Source organism: Crinia signifera, unplaced genomic scaffold (genome assembly GCF_055691185.1).
Source record: "Crinia signifera unplaced genomic scaffold, ASM5569118v1 HAP2_SCAFFOLD_288, whole genome shotgun sequence".
In the NCBI taxonomy this organism is placed as follows: Eukaryota; Metazoa; Chordata; class Amphibia; order Anura; family Myobatrachidae; genus Crinia; species Crinia signifera.
The window spans coordinates 81681-109435 of record NW_028142181.1 but is presented as its reverse complement, the minus strand read 5'-3'; positions in this window follow the sequence as shown (position 1 = coordinate 109435).

Genomic DNA, 27755 nt, shown 5'->3' with positions numbered 1-27755 from the left:
TAAAAAAAAATAGAAAAATAAATAAATAAAAAAACGGCGTGGGGTCCCCTCCACAGCCATAACCAGCACCAGGCTGACAGAGCCGGGCCGGTAATAAAAAATCAGGAAACCCGACAAATAGGGGTTCCCCGAGTTTTTAAAACCAGCCCCCAGGTCCGGGGCTGGTTCCCAAAACACGGGGGACAAAATGACTAGGGGTCCCCTGTATTTTAAGAACCAGCCCCAGGCCAAACCAGCCAGAAGGGTAATGTCACAGCCGGGGGACACTTATTATATAAGGTCACGCGGCCAAAACATCACCCTACTGACCAGTCAGCCTGGCCAGGGGCCCTGGGGGAGTGGGGGCCCTGGGGGAGTGGGGACCCCCCCAATAAAGGGGTCCCCCCCCCCTCCAGAACTTACCTGACCAGGCTGAATCCTGGTGCATTCCCCGGTGACCCTGTGCGTGGTCACCGGGCTGATTTCAGTGTAAAAAAAAAAAATAGAATAAAAACTATTGTCTTTTACTGTGGAACTATGAGTCCCAGCAAGCCTCCACCGCAAGCTGGGACTTGGAGAACCACAAATCCCAGCATGCGGGGCATTAAAGGGCCCGCTGACACTTGTAGTTCCACAGTAATAAAAATAGTCAAATAAACACACACTGACACACAATAAAAAAAAACTTTAATACATCCAAAGCCCATACATACTGATACTTACCTACCTTGAGCCCGTAGGCAGGGCCGGCGCTACCCGCTCAGCACAGCCTGCAAAGCAGGTAGGCGCCGGCCCTTAGAGGCGCTTCTTCCCCTCGTTCATTACTGCAGTGTAGGTCCGGGCTGCCGGCTGCCGGAGCCTGCGTCTGTCAAAGTATATGACAGGCAGCGGCGCCGACAGTAGGCTAAGGCCACCACACAAGCAGCCTGGATGAAAGCTCCCCACACAGCAGCGGGATGGAAGCTCCCCACACAGTCCTGGTGAGTGACGCTGCCCCGCCTGGTCTGGGTGGAATTGCAGTAAATCCGGCATGCGGAGGTGGTAATATTACATATTTTTCCAAACCCCTACCAACCCACATCAGGCCAGCTGACCACTGCAGCTGCCTGACAAGCGCATTAAAAAACCTGAGCCGGTTGCAGCACTCCAGGTTCACGGAACTTCTCTCTGACGTCAGCAAGGAAGGAGCAGCTGCAGCAGCGCCACCCCTGATAGCAAGTGGCCGGAGTTGGACTGCAGCTTGAAGAGAAGCTAGCGATGCTGCTGCTTGGAGCTTCCAGGTGATCTCAGCTCTCCCCTACCGCCGGAGCTGCGACATGCACAGTGGTCAGTAGTGCATGGGTTGATGCTGCAGTCCCTGATGGGACACAAGGGTGTGTCTGGGGGGTGGATTATTCTCAGTGATGTGAAACCTTTCCCCCACCTGACAGATACCCTACCCCTCGTTGTGAGCACCCTTCGCTCTCCTTGTGCCACCATCAGGTCTTTCTGTGCCCACCTTCCCCCTCCCTGTGACCAGCTTAATTCACCATCACTGTTACTGACTCCTACTAGGCCCCAAACTCTGCCAAAGCAGTCATAAAAAAATAAAAATATATATTTTTAGAGGGTTTAGTGAGATTGCTTTTGGGACCTCCCCCTAATCTGTTGGGCCCCAAAGCAGCTGCACACTCCTAGTTAGAGGGTCCGGGCCATGCCTGTCCATCTGTGCCCCCTCTCGTCCATCTCTCTATACCCCCTTCTACATCCCCATATAATGATCTGTCTTTTTTTTCTGTCAGTCTATATCTCCTACCCCTCCCATCTGTCAGTCTATGCCCCCTCCCTTCTGTTCATCTGTGCACCCTCCCATTTGTCTGTCTGTCCATCTATGCCCCCATTTGATGCTTTGCCTGTCTGCCCATGCCCCACGTACTGTATTCCATCTATGCCCTCCAATCCACCCTTCTATGCCCTGTCCCATCCATCCATCCGTCTGTATGCCTGTCCATCTATGCCCCCATATTGTGCAGTCTTTCCACCTTTCCATCAATGCTACTAATGTCTGTCTATAACCCCCATATGGTGCTTTGTCTGCCAATACCCTGTCTGCACGTCCAGACTCCCAGAAACCAATCTGTCCACCTATGCCTTCTTCATCAGACATGATTTAATACATCTTGAAGGTGTAGCTTCCTGCTTCACTGTGGTAATAAGGATCATACGGTCACTGATGGCACAGGGCACCAAAATGTGTACTTGTGTCTCTGTGGATTTGGATTGCTCTGGGTGAGGGATACTATGTTTGCTCGCTGATAGGTGCTGGGACAGAGGCAGAACTAGTGGCAGTGCTTGGGGGCTCCAGCTGAAATGTTGCCTAGGGCATCAAATTGGTTAGGGCCGGCTCTGACCGCAGGTGACGTAATGACACTGTTGTGTGACAGTGTGTATAGCAAAGGTTTGTGCCACTGTAAATAAAGGGGTAACTAATTACCCACGGCCAGAATGGTGGGCCACTATACTAGACACTGTGGCCTTCCCATTACATGAGGTGAGAGGCACATGAGTTAACACAGACTTGGCAGTGGCACTCTCAAAATTAAGTGTATAAAGAAACACTTGCATATTATAGATATGGAAGGTGGCATTGTGGTGGCACAACTCTGGGCATTAAGCAAACAATACAATGGTTGATATTATGGCTAAGGGGTGCTACTCTGGGCATTATGCATAAGCAGCTCTACCCTAGCCATTATATATATGCAGGGCTTCTCTGGGCATTATGCATAATTGTCGCTACTCTGGGCATTACGCGTAAGTGCCACTGCTGTAAGCATTTTACATAAACAATGCTAGTCTGGTCATTATGCGTAAAGGATGTTACTCTGGGCATTATGTGAAAGCTGTGCTACTGTGGACACTATGCATAAGCATCGCTATTGTTGGCATTATGTGTATGCAGCTCTTCTGTGGGTATTATTTGTAATCACACTATTGTTGGCATTATGTGTATGCATTACTCTGGAAATTATGTATAAGTGGCATTACTGTCGGCATTATGTGTAAGATGTAGTACTGTCGGCATTATGTGTAAGATGTAGTACTGTCGACATTATGTGTAAGACATATTACTGTGGGCATTATGTGTAAAAGGCACTACTACTATTAGCATTTTATATAAGGGGCACTACTGTGTGGCATAATGTGTATAAAGGGTACAAATGCCTGACATAACAAATAATGGACTCTATTGTGTTTCGTAATGGGAAACTGATGTGTGGTATAATTTGAATCAGTGGCACTACATGCGGTGTAATGTGAATAAGACTGTGCTACTGTGTGGTGTTATTTGAGAACACATTCCTTGTGAGAACAAAATTCCTTTTTTTGTGGTGCATGCCTCTAGCGTGCGCTCTGTTATAAGATATGGGAGGGCGCAAATTTAGATTTTGCAGGTAGGCGCCAAACACCCTAGCACCGGCCCTGCCCGTAGGTAGGTCCCTGGGTCTTGGTCTGGTCTCCTGCTCCTGGTCCATGTCGGCGTTCGGCTCCATGCTGTCGGCGTCTGTGATGGCGTCCGTTCCGGATCCGAAGAAATCCATGGGGGACCTGTGGAAGGAAATCCAACTCACCCAGGTCCTCCGGCGAAGATCTGTCGTCTTGATCCGCCGTAGTCCTGGTCTTCTGTCACATGCCGGCGATTCCGGCAGCTCCCCGCATCGAACTGATGAGAGACGCAGAGATCTTTCATCTTCCGCGCCTCTCCACTGAATGATTCTATTGGCCGCCTAGCAGCCAATCGGGAGCCGAGAAAGTTGTCTCCTGCAAAGCCATGTTTGTCAACTGCAAAGCCATGTTGATTTTGTCATGTAAACGATTGCCGTTTTATAAAAATGGAAGAATTCTCTCAGAAAATCTCACTTTCTGATTCTCCCACGTTATTACATCACCCTTTATTTTTAACTTTTGATTTATAATAAATATATATGCCTATATTAATCCTGTAACAAAATTATAAGCAGCTATAGACTTGCACAACCATGAAAGCACGTGGGGCACTGACATAAAGTCACATTTCCATCTGTGGTCGCCAGATAAAGGTCTTAGGGCCATATGTATCAAGCTTCACAAAGTGATAAAATGGAGAGTGATAAACAACCAGCAAATCAGCTCCAACGTGTCATTTTTCAAGCTCAGCCTGTAGCATGACAGGTAGGAGCTGATTGGCTGGCTGTTTATCACTCTCCATTTTATCACTGTGTGAAGCTTGATACATCTGGCCCTATGCCTTATACTCCACTCAATGCTTCTCGATGGAGTTTTTAAGGCTCTATCCTTATACTGATCCTACTGTAAGATGCCTTTGTGTACAGGCTTGTAACTGAACAATTCTCTCCTTGTTTGTATGATCACATTACTCAATCTGTTCTAACCTGTACTTCCACCTTGCAAATATTTTCCCCCAAGGTAACCCCAGCTGTCTGATTTGGCAAAAAACTCAGCAGGTGAGGTAAAATTAATTTGCTGGGTCTATATTTCATAATGGCCTAAGCCCTTTGTTATACAGTATGGCTGCATGTAGCAACTGGCAGGGCTCTGGTGCAGCAATGGATCCCTTTAGAGAAGACCCGATTAGGTATTTGTGTAGTTTCACGGCAGCAGCTGGCCACCCGCTCCTTCCGTGTCCATGTCCCCTCGCGGGGATCGCTGCGCTTCCCCACACTTCGGGGTCGTGGCTTGCTGAGCTCGCCACACTTTATAAAATCAACTCCAGACTAACGTGGATATTGGACAGTATGAACTATCCACGTCGGAGTGGAGTTGGTTTTGTAAAGTGTTACGAGCGTGAGGGGGCATGAAGGAGCGTGAAGGAGCGGGTGGGCGGCCAGCTGCTGCAGTTACACTACACAAGTGCCCATGATTCTTACATAGTAGAACCAGGGTTGCCGACGTTTTAATGCTCCTCTCCGGGAGAAGCCCGGAGAGGAGACTTTCCTTACCCGATTGGGGGGCGGGGCTTGACGGTGACGTCATTAAGCCCCGCCCCCAATACGGGAAATAGTAGAAATTACTGATATCCATGGAGGGGGCGGGGCTAAAATGACGCGATTGTGCCATTTTAGCTCCACCCCCTCCTCTGAGACCCGCGGATTGCGGCATTTACATGCCGCGATTTGGTGGGTTCAGGGGGGTCCCCCAGATTCCGGGAGGGTTGCCCACCCTTCCGGGGGGCCGGGAGGGGGACCCGATTTTCGGGAGACTCCCGGGAATTCCGGGAGGGTCGGCAACCCTGGGTAGAACGGATACATTATAAGGGAGCTGTGTTCTTGGTAAGAGATCAGATCTGTTGCCTTATGGGAAAAAAAATTGTTGTATAGGTCAAAGCAGTTTTGTTATGTTTTTTTTTTTAGCCTTGGAAAAAACTAGTTTCAACAGAACATGTGTTCAACGGCTGTGCCCTTATCTGCATGACTGTATTATGTCTTGTGTGATATGTATTAGATTACAGCTAGGAAATGAGGCTCCTCCTGTAAGGCTTAGGATAGTCAGCAGTTTATATAACTACACATTCGTAGTTCTATATATGACAAGCATATGGATTCACATAGCTGGTTCCAGAACTAGGCTAATGTATGTATAAGTATTAACTACTTATGTCCTTACTTGGTCTTTCTTATGGCTGCCCAGAGCCAATCAAATATATCAAGAACATTATAGCCTCTACAGTCCAAACTAAGGCCCTCCAGCTGTTGTGAAACTACAAGGCCCATCATGCCTTGCCACAGATTTGCTATTAGGGAATGCTAAAACTATGGCAAAGCATGCTGGGATGTGTAGTTGCACAGGGCCACAGTTTGGACATGCCTGCACAGTATTTTATATAAATGTTCAGTCTCTGTGTGTATCAACATACACAAAACTTCCACACAGCTTGTGTTTTGGTGTCAATATGTAGATTTGATAACATGGACCCCAATTAAGTGTACCACTTGGCTCCCTATGTTTGGGACAAGGTGCTTTCCTCCGCTCTCCCTGCATCTGATATTGCTCTAGTGTGATTCAGTATTATTGTCATTTAGAGTACACTGTCCAAACATTAAATCTTCATGTTATTATTACACATGTTGCTTGGTAGTGCCTTTTTTGTATGTTCCATAGCACTTGGGCAGTTGTGTAGTGAGATTTGCTGCTACAGCATAAATACCTCCATTGTAAATGTGTATTATGTACTGCTAATGACAATTTCTTGATGAGGATTTTTGTACGTAAGATAACTTCTTTATGACCACTGAGGAATGCTTAGAAGGTTTTGGAATATAGTGGAAGCAGGAGATGTAATCGCAGTTTAGATTTGTAAACAATTGTGTGCACCATATACCTCCATTATTTGGTCAATATTAGGTTGTTTGTTTTGTTTTATTGTTTCATTTTGTAACTGTATAAACTAACATGCGGGTGGCTGCCTCACACAGCATCTCAGCTGCAGCTGTTTCGCCGCCCAGCAGCTATTTGTTGAACTAGTAGAACGTGCTTGAGAGGAGTAGGACAGGTTACCCATCCTGATGGTTGTAATCAGTCTAGCCATGGATGGTTGTGGGCTATAAATCCACAATACCCAAATTATATTCCATGAATCAAAGAAACCTATCGGTTATGTACACCTACAACATTCCAATAAAGGGAAAAAAAAAACATTATATTCTGACTTTAAAACCAGGAACCTACCTTCTTGAAAAGAGAGCTTTGTTAGACAGAGCACCCGGCTCCAAAACTCTGTTAACCTCTATGAAATAGCTAAAAGGAGAATAATTCTGGAAGTTTTAATGCAGCTGGTGTCACCCGCTGTCATTTCAACCTTTTGATCTAGTCGATCTTGTGTACCTGTCATTCAGAAGGAGTCAACTTAAACGAGGGTGGATCAATAAATTACCTGTGTTTGAAGACAGGTGGCATTGCTGAGGAAAGATGCTATTACGGTCAGGCACTACCATCTTTCAAACAACGAAAAACAAAGTTTCAGATTGATTCATAGGTTATTTTTTTTCCCCACCACGACATGCACCAAGCTCCCTCATCCGGAATTGTTGCGGCCAAATTGCATGAATTGTGCTATGAATTGTTTTTTTTTCCGCGCGCCACATTTTCAGGTTAGGGAACAGAAAGAAGTTGCAGAAAGCCAAGTAGGGCGAGTACGGTCGATGCGGCAACCATTCATTGTGTAATTTATGCAATTTGGCCGCAACAATTCCTGATGAGGGAGTTGGTGCATTGTCCTAGTGGGGAAAAAAACAAGCCTACTAATCATTCTGAAATTTGGTATGGAGTTGTTTGAAAGATGGTAGTGCCCGACGGTAATACCAACTTTCCTCAGCAATGCCACCTGTCTTCAAACACAGGTAACTTATTGATCCACCGTCGTACATTAGAATCCATTCTTACCCAGGATGCTTCCTGTAAGCTTGGGGTATAAGGGGTGAAGCATGGACAGGCATTTAGAATTTCAAGCACCTTCACTCACTATACTCCTGCCTTCCAGTGTCCACCTATTTGAGGGCTTAGAAAGTGGAATATACCAAAGTCAAATAACCTTTCAAAATGTTGTGACTATTGTAAATTGCTGAGCAAAGTCCAGTATTATACTTTTTTATGCGAGTATTTGTACTTTAACCCCTTCCCGACGCAGCCAGTTTTTGCCTTCCTGACAGAGCCCTTTTTTTCACATCTGACATATATCACTTTATGTGGGGATAACTTTTTTTTGCTTTTACTTATCCCAGTGATTTTGAGATTGTTTTCTCGTGACACATTGTACTTCAAGTTAATGGTAAATTTTGGTCGATACAGTCTGTGTTTTTTTGTGAAAAATACCAAAATGTCGTGAAAAAATTGAAAATTTTGCAATTTTCAAAATGTTAAATTTTCTGCTTGTGAGACAAATAATCATACCACTCAAAATAGTTAATAACTAACAAAGACCATATGTCTACTTTATGTTGCCATCATTATTTCAACCTCCTTTTAATTTTTTTGGACACTAGGAGGGTTAAAATATGAATAGCAAATTCTCAAATTTTCAAGAAAATTTCAAACACTGATTTTTTTAGGGACCAGTTCAGTTCTGATGTGACTTTGAGGGACTTGTATGTGAGACACCCCCATAAATGATGCCATTTCAAAAACTGCACCCCTCACAGTATTCAAAACAGCATTTTCGAAGTTTGTTAACCCTTTAGGTGTTTCACAGGAATTAAAACAAAGTTTCAATTTTAATACATTTTTCTAAGGAACACAGTAGATTTTACTAGAGAAATGTGACTAAAAATGGATTCCCCCAATTCTTTTGTTTTCATAAATATCCTATATGTGGCCCTAGTGTGCACGTTGACCAAACCACAGGCTTCATAATAGAAGGAGCACCTACTTGATTTTGGAGCCTCCTTTTTATGAGATTATTTTTTAGGCACCATGTAGGTTTCTAGGCACCATAAGATGCTAAAAGTCAGGAACCTCACCCACAAGTGACCCCATTTTGCAAACTACACCCCTCAGGGAATTCATCTAGGGGTATAGTGTACATTTCAAACCCCCAGGGGCTTCACCAATTTTGGTACAACTGGGCTGTGAAAATGAAAAATTACATTTTTTTACACAAAAATGCAGTTCTGGCTCAAACTTTTTCATTTTCACAAGGAATGAAGGAGACAAAGCACCCCAAAATCTGTGCCGCAATTTCTCCCGAGTACGGCAATGCCTCATATGTGACCAAAAAATACCATTTGGGTGCATGGCAGGACTCAGAAGGGAAGGAGTGATATTTGGATTTTGCAGCACAGATTTTGGTGGAATGAATGGTGGGTGCTATGTCGCATTAGCAAGACCCCCGAAGCACCAATACAGTGGAACCCCCCCACAAGTGACCCCATTTTGCAAACTACACCCCTCAGGGAATTCATCTAGGGGTATAGTGTACATTTCAAACCCCCAGGGGTTTCACCAATTGTGGTACAACTGGGCTGTGAAAATGAAAAATTACATTTTTTACACAAAAATGCAGTTCTGGCTCAAAATTTTTCATTTTCACAAGGAATGAAGGAGACAAAGCCCCCCAAAATCTGTGCCCCAATTTCTGCCGAGTACGGCAATGCCTCATATGTGACCACAAAATACCATTTGGGTGCATGGCAGGACTCAGAAGGGAAGGAGTGATATTTGGATTTTGCAGCACAGATTTTGGTGGAATGAATGGTGGGTGCTATGTCGCATTAGCAAGACCCCCGAAGCACCAATACAGTGGAACCCCCCCACAAGTGACCCCATTTTGCAAACTGCACCCCTCAGGGAATTCATCTAGGGGTATAGTGTACATTTCAAACCCCCAGGGGTTTCACCAATTGTGGTACAACTGGGCTGTGAAAATGAAAAATTACATTTTTTTACACAAAAATGCAGTTCTGGCTCAAACTTTTTCATTTTCACAAGGAATGAAGGAGACAAAGCACCCCAAAATCTGTGCCGCAATTTCTCCCGAGTACGGCAATGCCTCATATGTGACCAAAAAATACCATTTGGGTGCATGGCAGGACTCAGAAGGGAAGGAGTGATATTTGGATTTTGCAGCACAGATTTTGGTGGAATGAATGGTGGGTGCTATGTCGCATTAGCAAGACCCCCGAAGCACCAATACAGTGGAACCCCCCCACAAGTGACCCCATTTTGCAAACTACACCCCTCAGGGAATTCATCTAGGGGTATAGTGTACATTTCAAACCCCCAGGGGTTTCACCAATTGTGGTACAACTGGGCTGTGAAAATGAAAAATTAAATTTTTTTACACAAAAATGCAGTTCTGGCTCAAAATTTTTCATTTTCACAAGGAATAAAGGAGACAAAGCACCCCAAAATCTGTGCCCCAATTTCTGCCGAGTACGGCAATGCCTCATATGTGACCAAAAAATACCATTTGGGTGCATGGCAGGACTCAGAAGGGAAGGAGTGATATTTGAATTTTGCAGTACAGATTTTGGTGGAATGAATGGTGGGTGCTATGTCGCATTAGCAAGACCCCCGAAGCACCAATACAGTGGAACCCCCCCACAAGTGACCCCATTTTGCAAACTACACCCCTCAGGGAATTCATCTAGGGGTATAGTGTACATTTCAAACCCCCAGGGGTTTCACCAATTGTGGTACAACTGGGCTGTGAAAATGAAAAATTACATTTTTTACACAAAAATGCAGTTCTGGCTCAAAATTTTTCATTTTCACAAGGAATGAAGGAGACAAAGCACCCCAAAATCTGTGCCCCAATTTCTGCCGAGTACGGCAATGCCTCATATGTGACCAAAAAATACCATTTGGGTGCATGGCAGGACTCAGAAGGGAAGGAGTGATATTTGGATTTTGCAGCACAGATTTTGGTGGAATGAATGGTGGGTGCTATGTCGCATTAGCAAGACCCCCGAAGCACCAATACAGTGGAACCCCCCACAAGTTACCCCATTTTGCAAACTACACCCCTCAGGGAATTCATCTAGGGGTATAGTGTACATTTCAAACCCCCAGGGGTTTCACCAATTGTGGTACAACTGGGCTGTGAAAATGAAAAATTACATTTTTTTACACAAAAATGCAGTTCTGGCTCAAAATTTTTCATTTTCACAAGGAATGAAGGAGACAAAGCACCCCAAAATCTGTGCCGCAATTTCTCCCGAGTACGGCAATGCCTCATATGTGACCAAAAAATGGCAGGACTCAGAAGGGAAGGAGTGATATTTGGATTTTGCAGCACAGATTTTGGTGGAATGAATGGTGGGTGCTATGTCGCATTAGCAAGACCCCCGAAGCACCAATACAGTGGAACCCCCCCACAAGTGACCCCATTTTGCAAACTACACCCCTCAGGGAATTCATCTAGGGGTATAGTGTACATTTCAAACCCCCAGGGGTTTCACCAATTGTGGTACAACTGGGCTGTGAAAATGAAAAATTACATTTTTTTACACAAAAATGCAGTTCTGGCTCAAAATTTTTCATTTTCACAAGGAATGAAGGAGACAAAGCACCCCAAAATCTGTGCCGCAATTTCTCCCGAGTACGGCAATGCCTCATATGTGACCAAAAAATGGCAGGACTCAGAAGGGAAGGAGTGATATTTGGATTTTGCAGCACAGATTTTGGTGGAATGAATGGTGGGTGCTATGTCGCATTAGCAAGACCCCCGAAGCACCAATACAGTGGAACCCCCCCACAAGTGACCCCAATTTGCAAACTACACCCCTCAGGGAATTCATCTAGGGGTATAGTGTACATTTCAAACCCCCAGGGGTTTCGCCAATTGTGGTACAACTGGGCTGTGAAAATGAAAAATTACATTTTTTTACACAAAAATGCAGTTCTGGCTCAAAATTTTTCATTTTCACAAGGAATGAAGGAGACAAAGCACCCCAAAATCTGTGCCCCAATTTCTGCCGAGTACGGCAATGCCTCATATGTGACCAAAAAATACCATTTGGGTGCATGGCAGGACTCAGAAGGGAAGGAGTGATATTTGGATTTTGCAGCACAGATTCTGGTGGAATGAATGGTGGGTGCTATGTCGCATTAGCAAGACCCCCGAAGCACGGTGAAATGATGAACCTAATAATCCATAGATGTGTGGTATATTTTAAAACACTCCTTCATACATAGGCCGGGTTTGTCGGGGCAAGTTTCACAGTGGAAAATAGTTTGCTTTCGTATTCCCTTTTTATAGCAAACTTTGCACCTTTTTTGTGTCCTGCCCTTTTTTCCAGTGGAGGGGATTTCGTTAGGAAAATGCTGCCCTGATACAATACGGGGGCCAGTACTAGAAGTACTGGGGCCAGTACTAGAAGTACTGGGGCCCTCTGCCTGCTGGTTCCCAAATATTAGGCCCTTTATGACTTCCACTTGAAAGTGCATAAATGTCCCCGTCTGGCTGGTAGAACGGAATAGTACGTAAGCGTTATACAGTGCCATCTGGATGATATACACGGCCAGCTTCTTGTACCATATTTTTGTTTTCCGCAGGGCACTGTACGGCTTCAGTACCTGATCTGAAAGATCCACTCCGCCCATGTACTTATTGTAATCTAGGATACAAATAGGTTTTGAGGTGTGGGTACTGGTACCTCGTACAGGGACGGAGGTGGTACTGTCTCCGTGTATAGTTGTCAGTATAAGGACATCCCTCTTGTCCTTATATTTGACCAACAACATATTTTCGGTGCATATTCCCCTGCTTTCACCCTTTCTCAGTAATTGGGCAACGTGCGTTTTTGGGAGGCCTCTTTGGTTCTTGCGCACAGTACCGCAAGCTGCTGTACCTCTTGAACCAAGGGCCTTAAACAGGGGGATGCTGGTGTAAAAGTTATCCACATAGAGGTGATAACCCTTATCCAGGAAGGGGTGCACTAAATCCCAGACAATCTTTCCACTAACACCTACGAGGGAGGGGGGGCATTCTGGTGGTTCATTTCTTGAGTCCTTCCCTTCATATACCCTAAACCTGTGGGTGTACCCTGAGGTACTTTCGCACAGCTTATACATTTTTATGCCATACCTTGCCCTCTTATTGGGAAGGTACTGGCGGAATTTAACCCTTCCTTTAAAATGTATAAGTGACTCGTCCACACAAATGAATTTTTGGGGGATGTACATCTCAGCAAATTTGGCGCTGAAATGATCAATGACCGGCCTGACTTTGAATAGCCGGTCAAAGGTGGGATCATCTCTGGGTGGGCACTGTGCATTATCGTTGTAATGCAAAAATTTAAGGATCGTCTCAAAACGAGTCCGGGTCATGGCCATACGATGAAGTGGGGTGCTGTACAGAACATCTGTACTCCAATATTGCCTAATTTCTGGCTTTTTAACTATGCCCATATGTAACACCAGACCCCAAAACGTCATCATCTCTACTGCATCTACAGGGGTCCACCTAGCAAATGATGACGTGGGGTTTTGGGCAATAAACTGCTGGGCATATAAATTACTTTGGTCCACCATTAAATTTATAAAATCATCAGAGAAAAAGACTTTGAAAAAGTCAATTTCTTTGAGGCCTGTACTATCAAATTGGATTCCTGGGTTGGCCAAAAACTCAGGAACCTGGGGCTCAAAATTGTCTGGTGGTGGGGTCCATACGAGATCAATCATTGGGGGGGGGGTCTCAGCTGCTCTACGGGGGCGTCTTTGAGGGGGTCCCTCATCACTAGAGGAGGAAGAGGAGCTTAAGACAAATGCCAATTCATCGCGTACTTCACTGGCTGTGTCAGTGTCAGAGGCAAGAAGGGCATATGCCTCCTCCGCTGAAAACAGTCTTTGCGGAGAGCGGGCGTGATCACGGCAGTACGTGAGTGAGGTCACGTGAGCGGGAGTCCCGGCTCGTCAGTATGTGTCTCCACGAGACCCACTCCTCCCCGGCATATACCGCTATCCACTGACCCTGATCTCTGCGACTTGAACCCGCCCTGCTTCCCCCTCTTCACGCGGCCACAGGAGTGGTAATACGAGCGGCGCTCCAGCCACACTGCAGTGCACCCGACGCGAGACCTGTCCCTTCGCGGCAGCGAAACACAGCAGTGACAAACCACCGCGTCACTTTCCCGCGACGCTGCGGAAGTATCAGTCTCCGTCAAGTTTCTGTGAGGCGGAGGAAGGAGAGTTTCCCTCGCCCCGGCACAGCGGTGGATGCGCCAGAGTGAGAGGTACACTGGCGGTACAAAGCCCCTGAACTGCTAAGACTGTCTGGGACGCCGGTGGTCAAGCTGTGGAACCAGAAATCGCGGCATACAACTCAAGGTCTCCCTAAATTCGTTTTAGGGTGGAGGTAACATTGCATCCATATATCCCTACCCCGCAGTGCTTGGGCAGGGGCCTGTGAATCCCCAGCAAAGTAGTTGGAGGCTCTGTGCTGACTGAAAAACAGGGCAAGTACCCATATACAGTGACTATCACCTGGGGTGAATTGATTTAGTCCCTAGAAGACAGCTGACGTGGTTGTTCCCTAATTAAGGGAGACACAGTTAACCAAGCTAAACGGATTTGTCAGTCCTACCAGCTATCAGCATTTGAACCATGTAACTTGTTTTTTTTCTTTTGCTATCCAAGCTTGTGACGCGGGAGAGACAGTTACCACCCAGGAGAGACAGTTATCCTATCTCACTATATACTCCTATATAGTCCAGCTCAAAACCTCAGCAGATTACCTGGAGGGTCTGTGTTGTTTAAAAGTAACAGTGCAAGTACCCTTATGCAGTGACTAACACCTGGTGCGAATTGACTTAGTCCCTAGAGGACAACTGACTTGGTCGTCTCCTAAATAAGGGAGACATAGATAGTTAAGCTAAGCTGACTTGTCAGCTCTACCAACCAACAGCGTTTGAACCCAGGAAATTTTTTCTTTTCTGAGCTTGTGACACAGGAGAGACAGTTACCTAATCTCACTCTATATTTTTATATAGTCCAGCTCAGGCGAGAAAAATGGGGAAAGCCAGTCAGAACACAGCGGCTGCCCGGCTGGAAAAGTTCGCCCGGTCCACAAATAATTCGCAACCTGCCACTCCACAAACAACTCCCTCCAAAACGCCAAGTCAGGCTCAGGCCCCTGAAGTAAGTGTGTTTAAAACCCCCTCTTCCCCTCCCCACTTACAATGTTGAAATTTACCTGTTTTGCTGCGTGCATACTGTGAGCGGTCCTGCCCGACGACTGACACGCTAGTCTGGCGCCAGACTTAGCGCGGTCAGGACTAGCTGATTGAACGAGGCAAGTGCACCCTGCACACCTCTAATTAGGTTCACCAGCCGGCAGCACTTGTTAGCGGTAGCGGTTACCTGGGCTGAGGGCAGCACTATTAGAGGATTGTCCTCAATAGTTGCGTGCCTCACCCCCACTTATTACTCTCTAAACTACATGAGAGTGCATGAGATAGTATCTGCATCGTGTCAAATTGACCTACAGATACCTTTGCCATTACGCCGTATATAGGAGAATATTTACTCCTTCATTACTTACCTATATAAAAGGCTTATCTGTGACTACACACCTTTAGTATTGGGTTCACCAGCCCTTCAAACTTTTGCCTAACACTCGTGGACATTAAGGTTGAGGGCAGCACTACTTGAGGATTGTCCTCAATAGGTGCGTGCCTTACCCTTATTCCACCTACTATCTCCCTATGAGTAGGCTGATATTTTTGACCAACATTACCGCTATCGGAGGAGAATATCCACTCCTTTATTATTATCTACAGTACCTACCTAAACATTGGGGTTGTGGTGATCAGGGGGTCACACTGAGTCAGGGGAATATCCTCCCCTTTTTATTTTTGTGTGACTGTTGTATGTTTTGGTTTTATATTTCGCAGAAATTTTATATATGGATCTATTAAAAGTTATGTATTATGAGTCCAATTATTCTTAGGTGCACCCACAAAAGGCATTCTTCCTGTCCTCTTTTCCTGTAAAATTCCATGCCTAAGGTAGCACACCCTCAATACTTACCTGCAATAGTTGCAGAATTACACTCATTACAAGGAGGGTCCATCTGGTAAAGTTTATATCATTACCCAGTGCGACTGACTTTTTCTCTCTTTTTTGCCCCTGAAGTAACCCTGCAACAAGTACTTGACGCAGTTAATACTTGTGAAGTGCGACTCTCAGAGCAGATTAATAAAGTCCAGGCGGACATTATGTTGATTAGAGATGACGCGCAGAAAACCAGGGACAGGGTGACGGAACTGGAAAAGCGAGTCTCAGAATCAGATGATATTGTGGCCCCTCTACAGACCCAGGTTAAGGCAATGATGGGCCAAATGGCGGACCTACGCGCTAAAGTCACAGACCTGGAGGGCCGTTCGCGGCGTAATAACATTCGCATCGTGGGGTTGGAAGAACGAGTAGAGGGCCGAGAGCCTGAAAAATTTCTAGAGAGCTGGCTTAAGAAAGAGTTTGGTCAGGAGAATTTTACTGCTCAATTCACTGTAGAAAGGGCTCACCGTATTCCTGCCCGACCCCCTGTTCCAGGGGGACCACCCCGTACCTTTATAGCGAAAATCCTTCACTACAGGGATCGGGACCAAATCCTAAGGCTGACTCGTGCTAAACCAGACTTTAGTTATAATGGAACCAGGGTCTCCATCTTTCCCGATCTCCCCCAGGAGGTCCAAAAAGACCGGGCCAAATTCCGGAATGTGAAATCCAGGATGAGAGACTTGGAACTAAAATACTCCATGTTGTACCCTTCTAAACTTTGTTTACTAGCAGATGGAGAAGTTAAATTCTTCTCATTACCTTCGGAGGCCGCACAGTGGCTGGACAAATTCTATCCGGGCCCTAGACAACTGGCACTGGATACTTAAAATTAAATGCTGTGGTGTGTTACCTACGGCAAATGGGCCTTTGGATGAGGGAGAAGTCTAATAGAGTCAGAAAATGTTTTGATTATTGAATGCATATGCCAGGGGGTAGAGGATAGGGGTTTGATATACTCCTTTAAAAGATAACTTGCTAAATGTGGAGAGTTATATATATCTATGTCTACAGTCTGTATTTAAGGAGCCGGGCCTCCCGTACATTGTGTGGTCATTAGGTAAAGGTTCCCTAGGGGTGATTGGTGGGGACGGGTAGTTAATGGAAGGTCTGGGTACAGGTATGCCTTATGGGATAGGTTATACAGGGTGGGGAGAGGTGGGGTTGGGGGGATATATGTTATATGTTGTGTGTTTTTTCTTTGTGTGTAATGGTGGAATTGTTTTTTTTTTTTTGTTGCAATTTTTACTCCCCTTCTATAGTACTCCAAAGCATTTTGTCCTTCCAGTTGTTAACTGAAGCATATGGTTAAAATTGTGATATGGAATGTCCGTGGCCTTAATGACAAGGTAAAGAGGGCTCTTGTTCTCAAGTATTGTAAAACTCTGGAGGCTGATGTGATTTGTCTACAGGAGACGCATTTATCTAGGGAAAAGTGTGGTTCAAATGTTCCATGCTCCGTTCACGTCAGCCTCCCGAGGAGTATCAATCTTGATAAAGAGATCTGTAGTATATGAACATATTTTTGCTCAGATTGATCCAAGGGGTCGTTATGTGTTCCTTGATGGTATTTTTGACACTGTTAGATTATCGGTATTATCGATCTATATCCCTCCTCCGTTTGCTTTTGATATCCTTAGAACTGCTTTAGAGTTTATAGCGGTTAGATCTGATAATCCCTTCATATGTGCGGGGGACTTTAACATGGTAATGAACTATGGTCTTGATGTGTGGTGCCCCAGAAGGAGTACCCCTTCCGGTGAAAGTTCTCTCGCCAGATTCACGGTTGAGTTGGGATGGTTTGAGGTTTGGCGAGAGAAATTCCCCAATCAGCGACAATATTCTTGTTATTCCCCTTCTTATAATAATTTTTCACGAATTGATATGATTTATACATCTAGAGATCTAGCTAATAAAATATCGCATATTGAATACAACTCAAGGGGTATCTCGGACCACTCCCCGTTGGTTATGGTCCTTGATACAGACAAAAGTCGGGGCTTTAGTTACTGGAAGCTTCAACCAATATGGTTGACCCAATTGGAAAACATCAATGATCTAAAAACCGACCTAGAGGGTTTTTTTTGTGTCAATATAGACTCGGCTAAAGCGGGTAATGTTTGGGATTTATCTAAAGCGTACTTACGTGGCACTTTGATTAAAAAAATAGCTTACGCTAGAAAACAGCTCCAGAGCAAAGCTACAACATTAGAGAGTATAATGTCAGATCTAGAACAAACTTATACATTAAATCAATCGGATTCTGTTAAAAGGGAATGGCTAATGGCACAACGGGCCTGGGTCACACATTTACAGGAATTGGCCAAGTTTTGGCTATTAAAGGATTCACATAAAATGTATCTAATGGCGGACAGGGCTGGCAAATTGATGGCCTATATGGCAAAAACTGATGATCCTTCCAGGACAATTTCTAAAATCTGTTCTCTTGAGGGAGAAATGCTTAGTGAAACCTCAAAAATTACGGAGGTGTTTGTTAATCATTATAAGGAAATATATCTCTCTAAGTTAACTCCCAATTATAATAATAGCCTGGAATACCTGAATGCCATTGATTTGCCTACCCTCTCAGACCAAGATAGGGAGTCTTTGGAATTACCGTTCACTTTGGGTGAGGTGGAAGGGGCAATAAGAAATGTGGCTTCCGGGAAGGCCCCGGGTATCGATGGCCTACCAGTAGAAATATATAAGCTCTTCAGTGACACTTTGTCCGGTAGGCTCCTATATTTCTTCCAGGAAATGGAAAAAGAAGGCCAATTATCTCACTCCATGACCGAGGCGGTCATCACAGTGATTCTCAAGAAAGGCAAAGACCCTCTAAGGCCAGACTCTTATAGACCTATCTCGCTCCTCACAGTTGATGCTAAGGTGTATGCTACAATATTGGCCAACAGAATAGGAGAGGTGTTGGATAAGATAGTTCACGTTGATCAAACGGGATTCAGGAAAGGGAAATCAACTTCCATAAACGTTAGACGAGTTTTTTCTTACCTACAGGCTAGAAAAATGACGGGATCAGAGACCGCCCTGGCCTCTTTTGACACAAACAAGGCCTTTGACTCCCTGGAGTGGCCATACTTAAGGTCCACTCTGGAGGTATTTGGCTTCGGGTCTTGTTGTATCAAAAGGATCCTGATGATCTATCATAATCCTTGTGCACGAATTGCCATTAATGGATTTGTATCGGACCCATTTGCTATATACCGTGGGACGAGGCAGGGTTGCCCGCTCTCCCCCTCTTTGTTCTCTCTGGCCATAGAGCCAGTTGCATGCAAGCTGAGAAAAATACTAGGTCGGGGGGACTCGGATGGGGGGGCTGTCTCGCTCTATGCGAATGATTTACTTGTGGGGATGGCAAGCTACATGCAGGATCTTCCTTTGGTGATGCAAGTCCTTCAGGAATTCGGTCTGTACTCAGGGCTAACAATAAATAGCAGTAAATCCCACTTATTAGTGGATAATTTGCTTAACGATATACGTGTAGATCCCGATATAGCAATCAACATACCGAGGGTAGAAAGATTCGACTATCTCGGAGTAGTAATCTCTAAGGATGCAAGTGACTATGTCAAATATAATATAGATCCAGTAATCGTTTTAATTAGATCTAAATGCAAGAACTGGCTCAAATTACCTTTGACAGTAATAGGTAGGGTAAATCTTATCAAAATGATGATCCTACCAAAACTACTTTACTTAATGCAACACTCCCCTGTATATATCCCCGAAGCAATATTTAAGAAAATAAACGGGATAATAACTTCATTTATATGGAGAAATAAAAGACCGAGAGTCAAATTATCCACACTCATGAGACCACGTGATCTTGGAGGACTTTCCCTCCCCAACTTTAAACTGTACTATCTCTCAACGCAATTGGTTCACCTCCGAGATTGGGTTGTAGATCCCTGTAAATCAGTAGAATTATCAAACTTAATAAATAAGATCATTCCGGGTCATTCCCCACTACAAGCTTTGCTGACGAATAAATGTTGCAAGAAATATCCCCCGATTCTTACCCAAGCAATAAAAATTTGGAATTGGATCTCTAGTACAATAGGCTATAAAGATACTGACCCTGAAACAAGTCTCTCTTCCCTGGATTCTTTTAAGAATATCAGAAGGCATCAGGGAATGGCAGTTTGGCTGCAGTTTGGTATAAGAAATGTAGGCCAGGTGGCCACGCAAAGTGGGGTTAAAACATTTGCCCAACTGCAAATTGATTTTCAAATCCCAAATAATATGTTTTTTCGCTTCCTACAGCTTAGAAGTGCAATGGAAGAACATCTGCACATATCCTCTAGTACTATAAAAGACCACCCAGTCAAAATATTACTACGGAACTTGGGACCGACTAAAGGCGTATCTAAATGCTATAAGTACATTTCATCAATATCGCTGACTTCCGGCCTGCACGAGCTTATGACAAAGTGGTCCAGGGAAATTCCTGAGCTCACTTTGGACGACTGGGATCGGGCTCTTGCCATACCCAAGTTAGCTACCACTTCCCTTAGGACTCAGCAGATCCAATTTAATATCCTGCACCGCACATACATAACTCCGAGTAAAATTAAAAAGTTTGCAAGGGATAAAAGTGACTCCTGCCCAAAATGTAGGGTTGCGGGTTGTGACTACTGGCATTTAATATGGCAGTGCACAACTTTGCAAAAATTCTGGAAGGATGTTGCGGAAGTATTGATAAATATAGGTATCCCTCGAGGGGAAATATGTCCTAAGGCGCTATTATTGGGGATATGGTTTAGGTCTGGGGTGGCATCCGACTTAAGGCAGCTGGTCATTAATCTCGGAGCGCTTGCCAAGACATGCATCGCCAGATGCTGGATGGCAGAAAAAGCACCAGATATTAATGACTGGATCAGTTTGGTTAATTATACGTTTGAGCATGAGAGAGCTGCGTATCTATCCAGAAACAATATTGGCAGATTTCACGTAATATGGGATAAATGGTACTTTTCTCCATACTCTAAAAGAGGTGTGGACACAAATTAACACATTAACTGAAGATATTCTCACTCTGGGCCTTATTCTGGTTGGTGCGGCCGGGCCGTACGCGTACGTCCCGGGGTTTTTCATGATCTGCGCATGTGCAGATTCGCTAATGCGCAGGCGCGACCACTGAACAACGCTTACGGACGGGTCTCAACGTGCGAAAAAACCTGTACGCGAGTGTACGGGTATTGGGGGCGGCATAGGGGCGTGTTGAGGGGAGCGGCCGAAATAATGAGGGAAAATGGGCGTAAATATGGGCGTACACGGGGGTGTGCACCAAAAATGAGCGGTGCTACTACCGCACGATCGCCTAAAGCACCGTTCATTTCGGACACCAGACAAGCGCCCGCCAACTGCCAGCTCAGACCACCCCTACAGATACCGCATGCCAGCGGGCGCCTGAGTTTGCTAATTAACGCTGATTACTACTCAAACACATACACCTGAATGTAATAAGCAATGCTGCAGTCTATTAAGTCCAAACCATTATTTCACTGCCTGCAAGCCACACACAGCACGCAAACACATTGGAAGCTTATCTTTCTATACTTCTCCACATTTAAAGGTTTGTTTAATTTAAGGTAAGAATCTTTTTAAGACCTGCTTATATACGCTAAGGTAGGTATTTGCTAAACAGTTAGACACATTCACTACGTGCTTTCATAGACTTTACACAGTAGCACACTCAATCTACACAAGTCGACATGTGTCAACGTGTTCACTCTAATACTAACATAGGTTTTGTATTTAGGATACAATAACATAAACCACATCTAACACCTACAAAGGATGTTTCAGCAATGTTTTAAGCCCATGACCACTATTTTGCACACAATCTTTGTATAGTACCCAAAATAATGACCTGTACCACTATCTCATCTGCTATGATTTGGATTTGACTACACTCTGTATGTAAGATGCCACCAATCACATTATTGCACTCTCATCTCTAACAAAGGATTCCTACATCTGCTTATGACACTGTAAAATCATATATATTTAAAAAGTTATGCATGTTTGTTCACAAGGTATTTTATCATGTTTGGCCCATTCACACATCTTTTTTTAGGGAGGACACATATGCATTCCTACACAAATGTACCTTTTCACCCTTGTTTGTCTGCCTCACCCACTCCATGAGGAAAGCATTGTTCTGGACCTGCTTTTACCTACTACTGTAGGAGCTACCTCACCTGCACACAAACTGCTTTCTCACCTATTAAGTTGCTCTGCACATGTGCTGACACAAACTAATTAGCAGGGAAAAGTTGGATAGGAACATGGGAATGGCCATGGAGAGGGTTACACATGGGAAACTTCTACCACACTTCAACAAATGTTCAAAAATACCCTGGTCAGTAAGTACACATAAATCTAGTATTTTTTTCACACAAGAAATGACACATACCACAATGTTGATTTAATTTGTAAAATAAATTTATTTGCTGTTCAGCATCACAGCTTATTTCACACTTTAATGTGAGAAATCAAATAAACAAATAAAATAAACACACAAATAATAAAACAGCCAGAACAAGAGGTTGCATATCTCCAAACATGTGTTACCCTGCAAATGCAATGGTGAAAGAAATGGGGACACCAGAATACGTACTGCAAGAACCAGGGTGAATACTAAGCAAGATACACACCACCACAAATTTATCCTGCATTTGTAGAGGTCAAAATACGAACTTTCATGCCCATGGCACGCAAATGGATAGATGGCCAACTCAGGAAGCGGATGTCCAGTGCAATTTAAACATTTGGGGTCCAACCACAGAGGAAGTGAACCAGGTCTCATTATTTGGGCCCTTTTTTTCCCCTTTTAGATGGGGCCTTGGGGACAGGGGCCTTTGGCTCAGCTGCCTTGCGGCGTCTTCCCCTAGTCGACACAGGAGGGTCAGCAGAGGTGGAAGGTTGGGGAGCAGCTTGGGGTGGGGCAGCAGATGGGGGATTGTCCCTTAGGGACCTGGCGGTGGACAGCTGCTCCGCAAGAAGTTCATTCTGGCGGCTGAGGTGTTGGCCAATGCTTACTATGCCAGCCGCCAGAGTGTCGTTAATGCGGTTCAAGGCCTCACACTGCAGCCTGTTTGTGGCCTTCCACTCCGCCAGAAATTCCGCCACCTGCTGCTGACGGATCGCAGCATCCACCCCTTGCTGCTCGATCCTCTCCAGTGTCACCAACAGGCTCTCATCCCATGTCTCCTGTGGCTGGTGCTGGGGGCGACGTCTTGGTGGAGGCTGGACCACTTGCTCCACCTGTGGCTCTGCAGAGGAAGATGCTGCCGGTACATCCTGGGTTTCTGCTTCTTCTAGGATAAGAATTGAAAACAATGTCACCATCACATACGCAATAAAAAATATCTTTCTAAATACAATGCATTACTGTGACTTACCATCAAAAGCAGCAGCAAAGACCTCCGCCGGGAGCTCACTGTCCATATTGGAGATCCCCCTGACCTCCCCCACATCAATCACGTCCAAGGAGTCCTGCTCCAGGGGGGTATACTCCAAATGGTCGGGCATAGGACCTCTCCCGGTGGACATGCTGTGGTTGTACCGGTCAGTCATCTTCCTCTTCATTGCCGTTTTGAAGTCAGTCCACCTACAAGTTTAAAAATACAAATATCACCATGAGATATGTGCACCACTGTGCTACGTGTAGGGTTACCACCTAGTCCCTTAAATTCCGGACACATGTTAATTACACAGGTTCTGTGGCAGTTTAAAATTAGGTGAAGTGGAGTCTTGAAGTCAGCCAGCCACAGAACCTGTGTAATTAATATGTGTCCGGAATTAAAGAGACTATGTGGTACCCCTAGCTACGTGACATTTCCTAGTGTGGGTGATCTTATGTTTTTTTGCCATATGTGTCCCACACACACATTCATGTCTCAATTAGGAGGCATTTCAGTGTCTCATCTCATTCATTAGGCCACTAAATGCACATACATACATCACTATGCAGAAATGACATCATCCATGGCCAAATTATGCACCACCACCTGGTGTGAAACTACACATTCCACCATAGCTTGACAATGTGGTTATTATGGATTAATTTAACTATGGAATGGCATACTGGGATGTGTAGTTTCTCACCAGCTACATGTGCACAGTTTGGTCATTCTTGTTTCAGTAGCATCATATGGAACATGTTACAACAACTCTTTCGAAAACACACTTTCTCTTGTCCCATCACATACTTCACATGAGCAGAACTGTGCCCATAACCTCACATCACACCAATGGTGCATGTTTCATATATCAATGTGGGTTATTAGACATGGTTGTGTTCACATGTGACATTGAAGTGTAGCACTATCTACAAACACACCTTTCTATTAGTCTCAAAACATACATGTAACATATGTACACACATATGACATCAGGGGGACAAAGACCAGGGCAATTTTTCAGCAGTCTCCAGCAGGAACTGAGGCCCTTATTCTAGTTCACTCTTTCTGCCCAAATATTTCTTTGATGGACAAAACCATGTGCACTGCAGGTGAGGCAGGTGTAAAACCCCACCCAAATCTGATTATCTCTGCACAAGTAACACCTGCCTCACCTCCAGTGCACATGGTTTTGTCCATCTAATAAATATTTGGCCAGAAAGAGTGAACTAGAATAAGGGCCTCAGTTCCTGCTGGAGCCTGCTGAAAAATAGCCCTGACAAACACACTAACCTTTTCTTCACCGCGTCCCAATTTCTGACCACTGGTGCCACCTGGTTCACTTCCTCTGTGATCTTGTCCCAAAGTTTTCTCCTTGCACTGGCACCCGGCTTCCTCGTTGGCAATTCAATCCATTCGCGTGCCCTGGGCACTAGAATTCGCATTTCGGCCTCTACAAATGCAGGGTTTCTCTTTCTGGTGGTGGTATCCTGCTCAGTCCTCACCCTAGATGTTGCAGCTCGTTTTCTGGTGGCCCCAGTTCTCTCACCATGCACCTGCTGGGTCACACCTGTTTGGAGAGATGCAACCTCTTGTTCTGGCTGGTTGCTTGGCCCTTGTGGAGCTGGTGGAGGTTGAACAGGGCCTGTTACTGAGGGGCCCGCTTGGTCTTGGCTCCTCCTTGTCCTCTCCTGCTCCCTCTGCCTCAACCTTTCCAGCAAGGATTCTGCTCTTGCTCTCTGGAGAGCGTCCTCAGCTGCGGAATCGTCTGAACTAGACATGTTTGCAGCAATTGTGGCCTGCATCTGACTGAATATTTATATGTTAATCTCCCGCCATGAACAAGGGGGCGTATATTTTTCTCCGCAATGTATTTGCTCATTTACGCCGATATTTCCCGCTTAAATTACGCAGGTCTCAACGCACCTGAACAATCACCTGTATATGCACATACACAGGTTGTGGAGCATTGTGGGCTACATCGTGAAATGTGTGCACCTGTCATTCCAATGATGAGTGTTGTCAGCTGGTATCTGTTGGAGTTCGTGTATGCTTTGTGAGTCACATTTCAAAACATCACGTTACAATGCTTTCCTTACATATGTAATGTGTATGAAATTGTCATACAGCAACATGTTGCATTGTGGCCCTTTAAGCAGCGTAGTTATAAGTAGATGGTTGCGTGTATTATTTTCCGCACACTGTAAATACAGTACTCCTCTCCATGGAAATCGGTGTATCGTGCCCCCTTTAAGCAGCGTAGTTATAAGTAGAGGGTTGCGTGTATTATTTTCCGCACACTGTAAATACAGTTCCTCTCTATACATTGAATGCATGCTGTTGGTTATGGTGTGTGTATATCGGAACGGTCCGCGTAAGTTTCTATTCGCATCCAGTTTGTTAATGTAAGAGGGATTAATAAAGTTAATACCAAACAAACAATTTTTTACACCAATCAGCAAGCACCAAAAGTGATATATGTACCTGCAATTATTAACTGCGCCATTGGCACTATGACTACTACCAGGGCTAGGCCGTTTACGACCCAGGAGCTGTTGGCCCTGGTTGACGTAATGGACCGTCACCTGGGGCCCAGGGGCCCATATGTCAGCAACATGGACAAGCGGCGGGCGTATACTGCTGCCCGCCGCCTAATATACTCGACAACCGGCGTCCGCAGAAGCCTGGGGCAAGTTGAGCGGCGCTGGTCTGACCTGCGCCGGCGGCAGCCAGTTTTGCTCTGCACCCTTCGCCGCCATATTGCCCGATGTAAGTTTTGATTACTAGTATGTCTGCGTTTTTTAGCTAATGTTTTCTGTACTTTTTATAAATATGTTCCTGAGTATATGGGTGTATAGGGGGTGTATATGGGGTGTATAGGGGGGGTATATGGGTGTATATGGGGTGTATAGGGGGGGTATATGGGGGGATATGGGGTGTATAGGGGGGGTATATGGGTGTATATGGGGTGTATGGGGGGGTATATGGGGGGGATATGGGGTGTATAGGGGGGGTATATGGGTGTATATGGGGTGTATAGGGGGGGTATATGGGTGTATATGGGGTGTATAGGGGGGGTATATGGGGGGATATGGGGTGTATAGGGGGGGGTAAGTATTTGCTCAGTTTTTGGGTGTAGCATATCAATTAGTTTGCATGATAAATGTCTGAAATATAACAGCAATGATAATTTGGAAGGTTATGAGCATGACTAATGTGAATTTTTATTTCCCCCTTTTTTATGAAACCCAATCTTCGATTTCTATGCCATCAACATGAACATTTCAGCACGGGCAAGGGCACGCATGGAAGCCCGGGAGCAGGCAGCCCGGGACCAGGCAGCCCAGGAGCAGGCAGCCCTGGAGGAGGAAGAGGAGGAGGAGGAAGAAGAGGAGGAGGAAGAGGAGAAGGAGGAAGAGGAGGAGGAGGAAGAGGAGGAGGAGGAAGAAGAGGAGGAGGAAGAGGAGAAGGAGGAAGAGGAGGAGGAGGAAGAGGAGGCCGAGAAAATGGCTCAAGCTGGGGCCCACACAATTTCCCCATCCCCTTCCCCCACCCCCTCCCCAACCCCCCCCCCCACCCCCTCCCCAACCCCCACCCTCTCCCCAACCCCCACCCCCACCCACACCCCTACCCCCACCCACACCCCTACCCCCACCCCCTCCCCAACCCCCTCCCCTACCCCCTCCCCAACCCCCTCCACTACCCCCTCCCCTACCCCCACCCCCACCCCCTCCCCACCCCATTTCCTACCCCCTACACCTCTCCACCACCCACCCCCAAACCTCTCCAATCCCCACTCACACCCACTACCTCTATCCAAATTCCCATCCCATCCCCCTTGCTCCTGATCCCCCCAACCACCGCACAGCCAACCAGCGGCGACCAGGATGGCTCAAGTAGCCGTAAGTAAATAATGTGTCTAATGTTTACCTACACATTTCTACACATAAACAATCACAACAACCACATATGTGTATCCAACATCAACATTAGTTGCAACATATCACTGCAGGGCGACCATGAGGTGTGTCCTGTCCTTCTCCAGGAACAAGGGTCCCCTTGGTGGTTTTTTTGAGTGTGGCCATGCCTCACCCCTTGAATAATTGACATAACAGTACATCCAATGAGATATCCGACATTAGTGGTGTGGTAGTTATGTGGCTCCAGGTGTTGGGTAACTCCAGTTCCCAGCATGATGTGCAACACAGGGCCGGATTATAATGGAGGCACAAGGGGTCAGTGCCCCTGGGCCCCCCTCTAGCTAGGGGCCCCCTGTGGTTGTCATGTATTTAAAAAAAAAAAAAAAATTAAGTTTTTATTTGTTTTTTTTAGCTAAAGGTTTTGTGCATGGGTGGGGTAGTGCTGCAGCTTCACCTATCTGCCAATGTGACAATGATTTATGGTGCTGAGCATCGGGAGCCAAGGCACACTGATTGCACAAGTGTGCAGTGCATTTCTGGGAGTTGACTAAGTCCCATGACACTTTGCACCAGAGGACAGAGGCTGAGAAGTTTGTGCTGAGCTCTGATTGGTGGAGCTCATTACATGCTTCTCAGGTCCATGGAGAACAGCAGCAGCAGCTTAGTCATGTGAGGGTTTTTAATCAGAGGCAGCACTAGGACTGTGAGGTCTCCTCCAGAGTAAGGGGCAGAGGGACAAATACAGGCTTTTCATGTGGTGTGTGTGTGTGTGTGTGTGTGTGTGTATATATATATATATATATATATCCCCTGCAGTTAACCATTGACCAAGTTTATTCTGCCTTTACTCTGTGTTTTGACAGTATAATATTCTCCCATGCAGTGTGCGGCCAGTAATGACAAG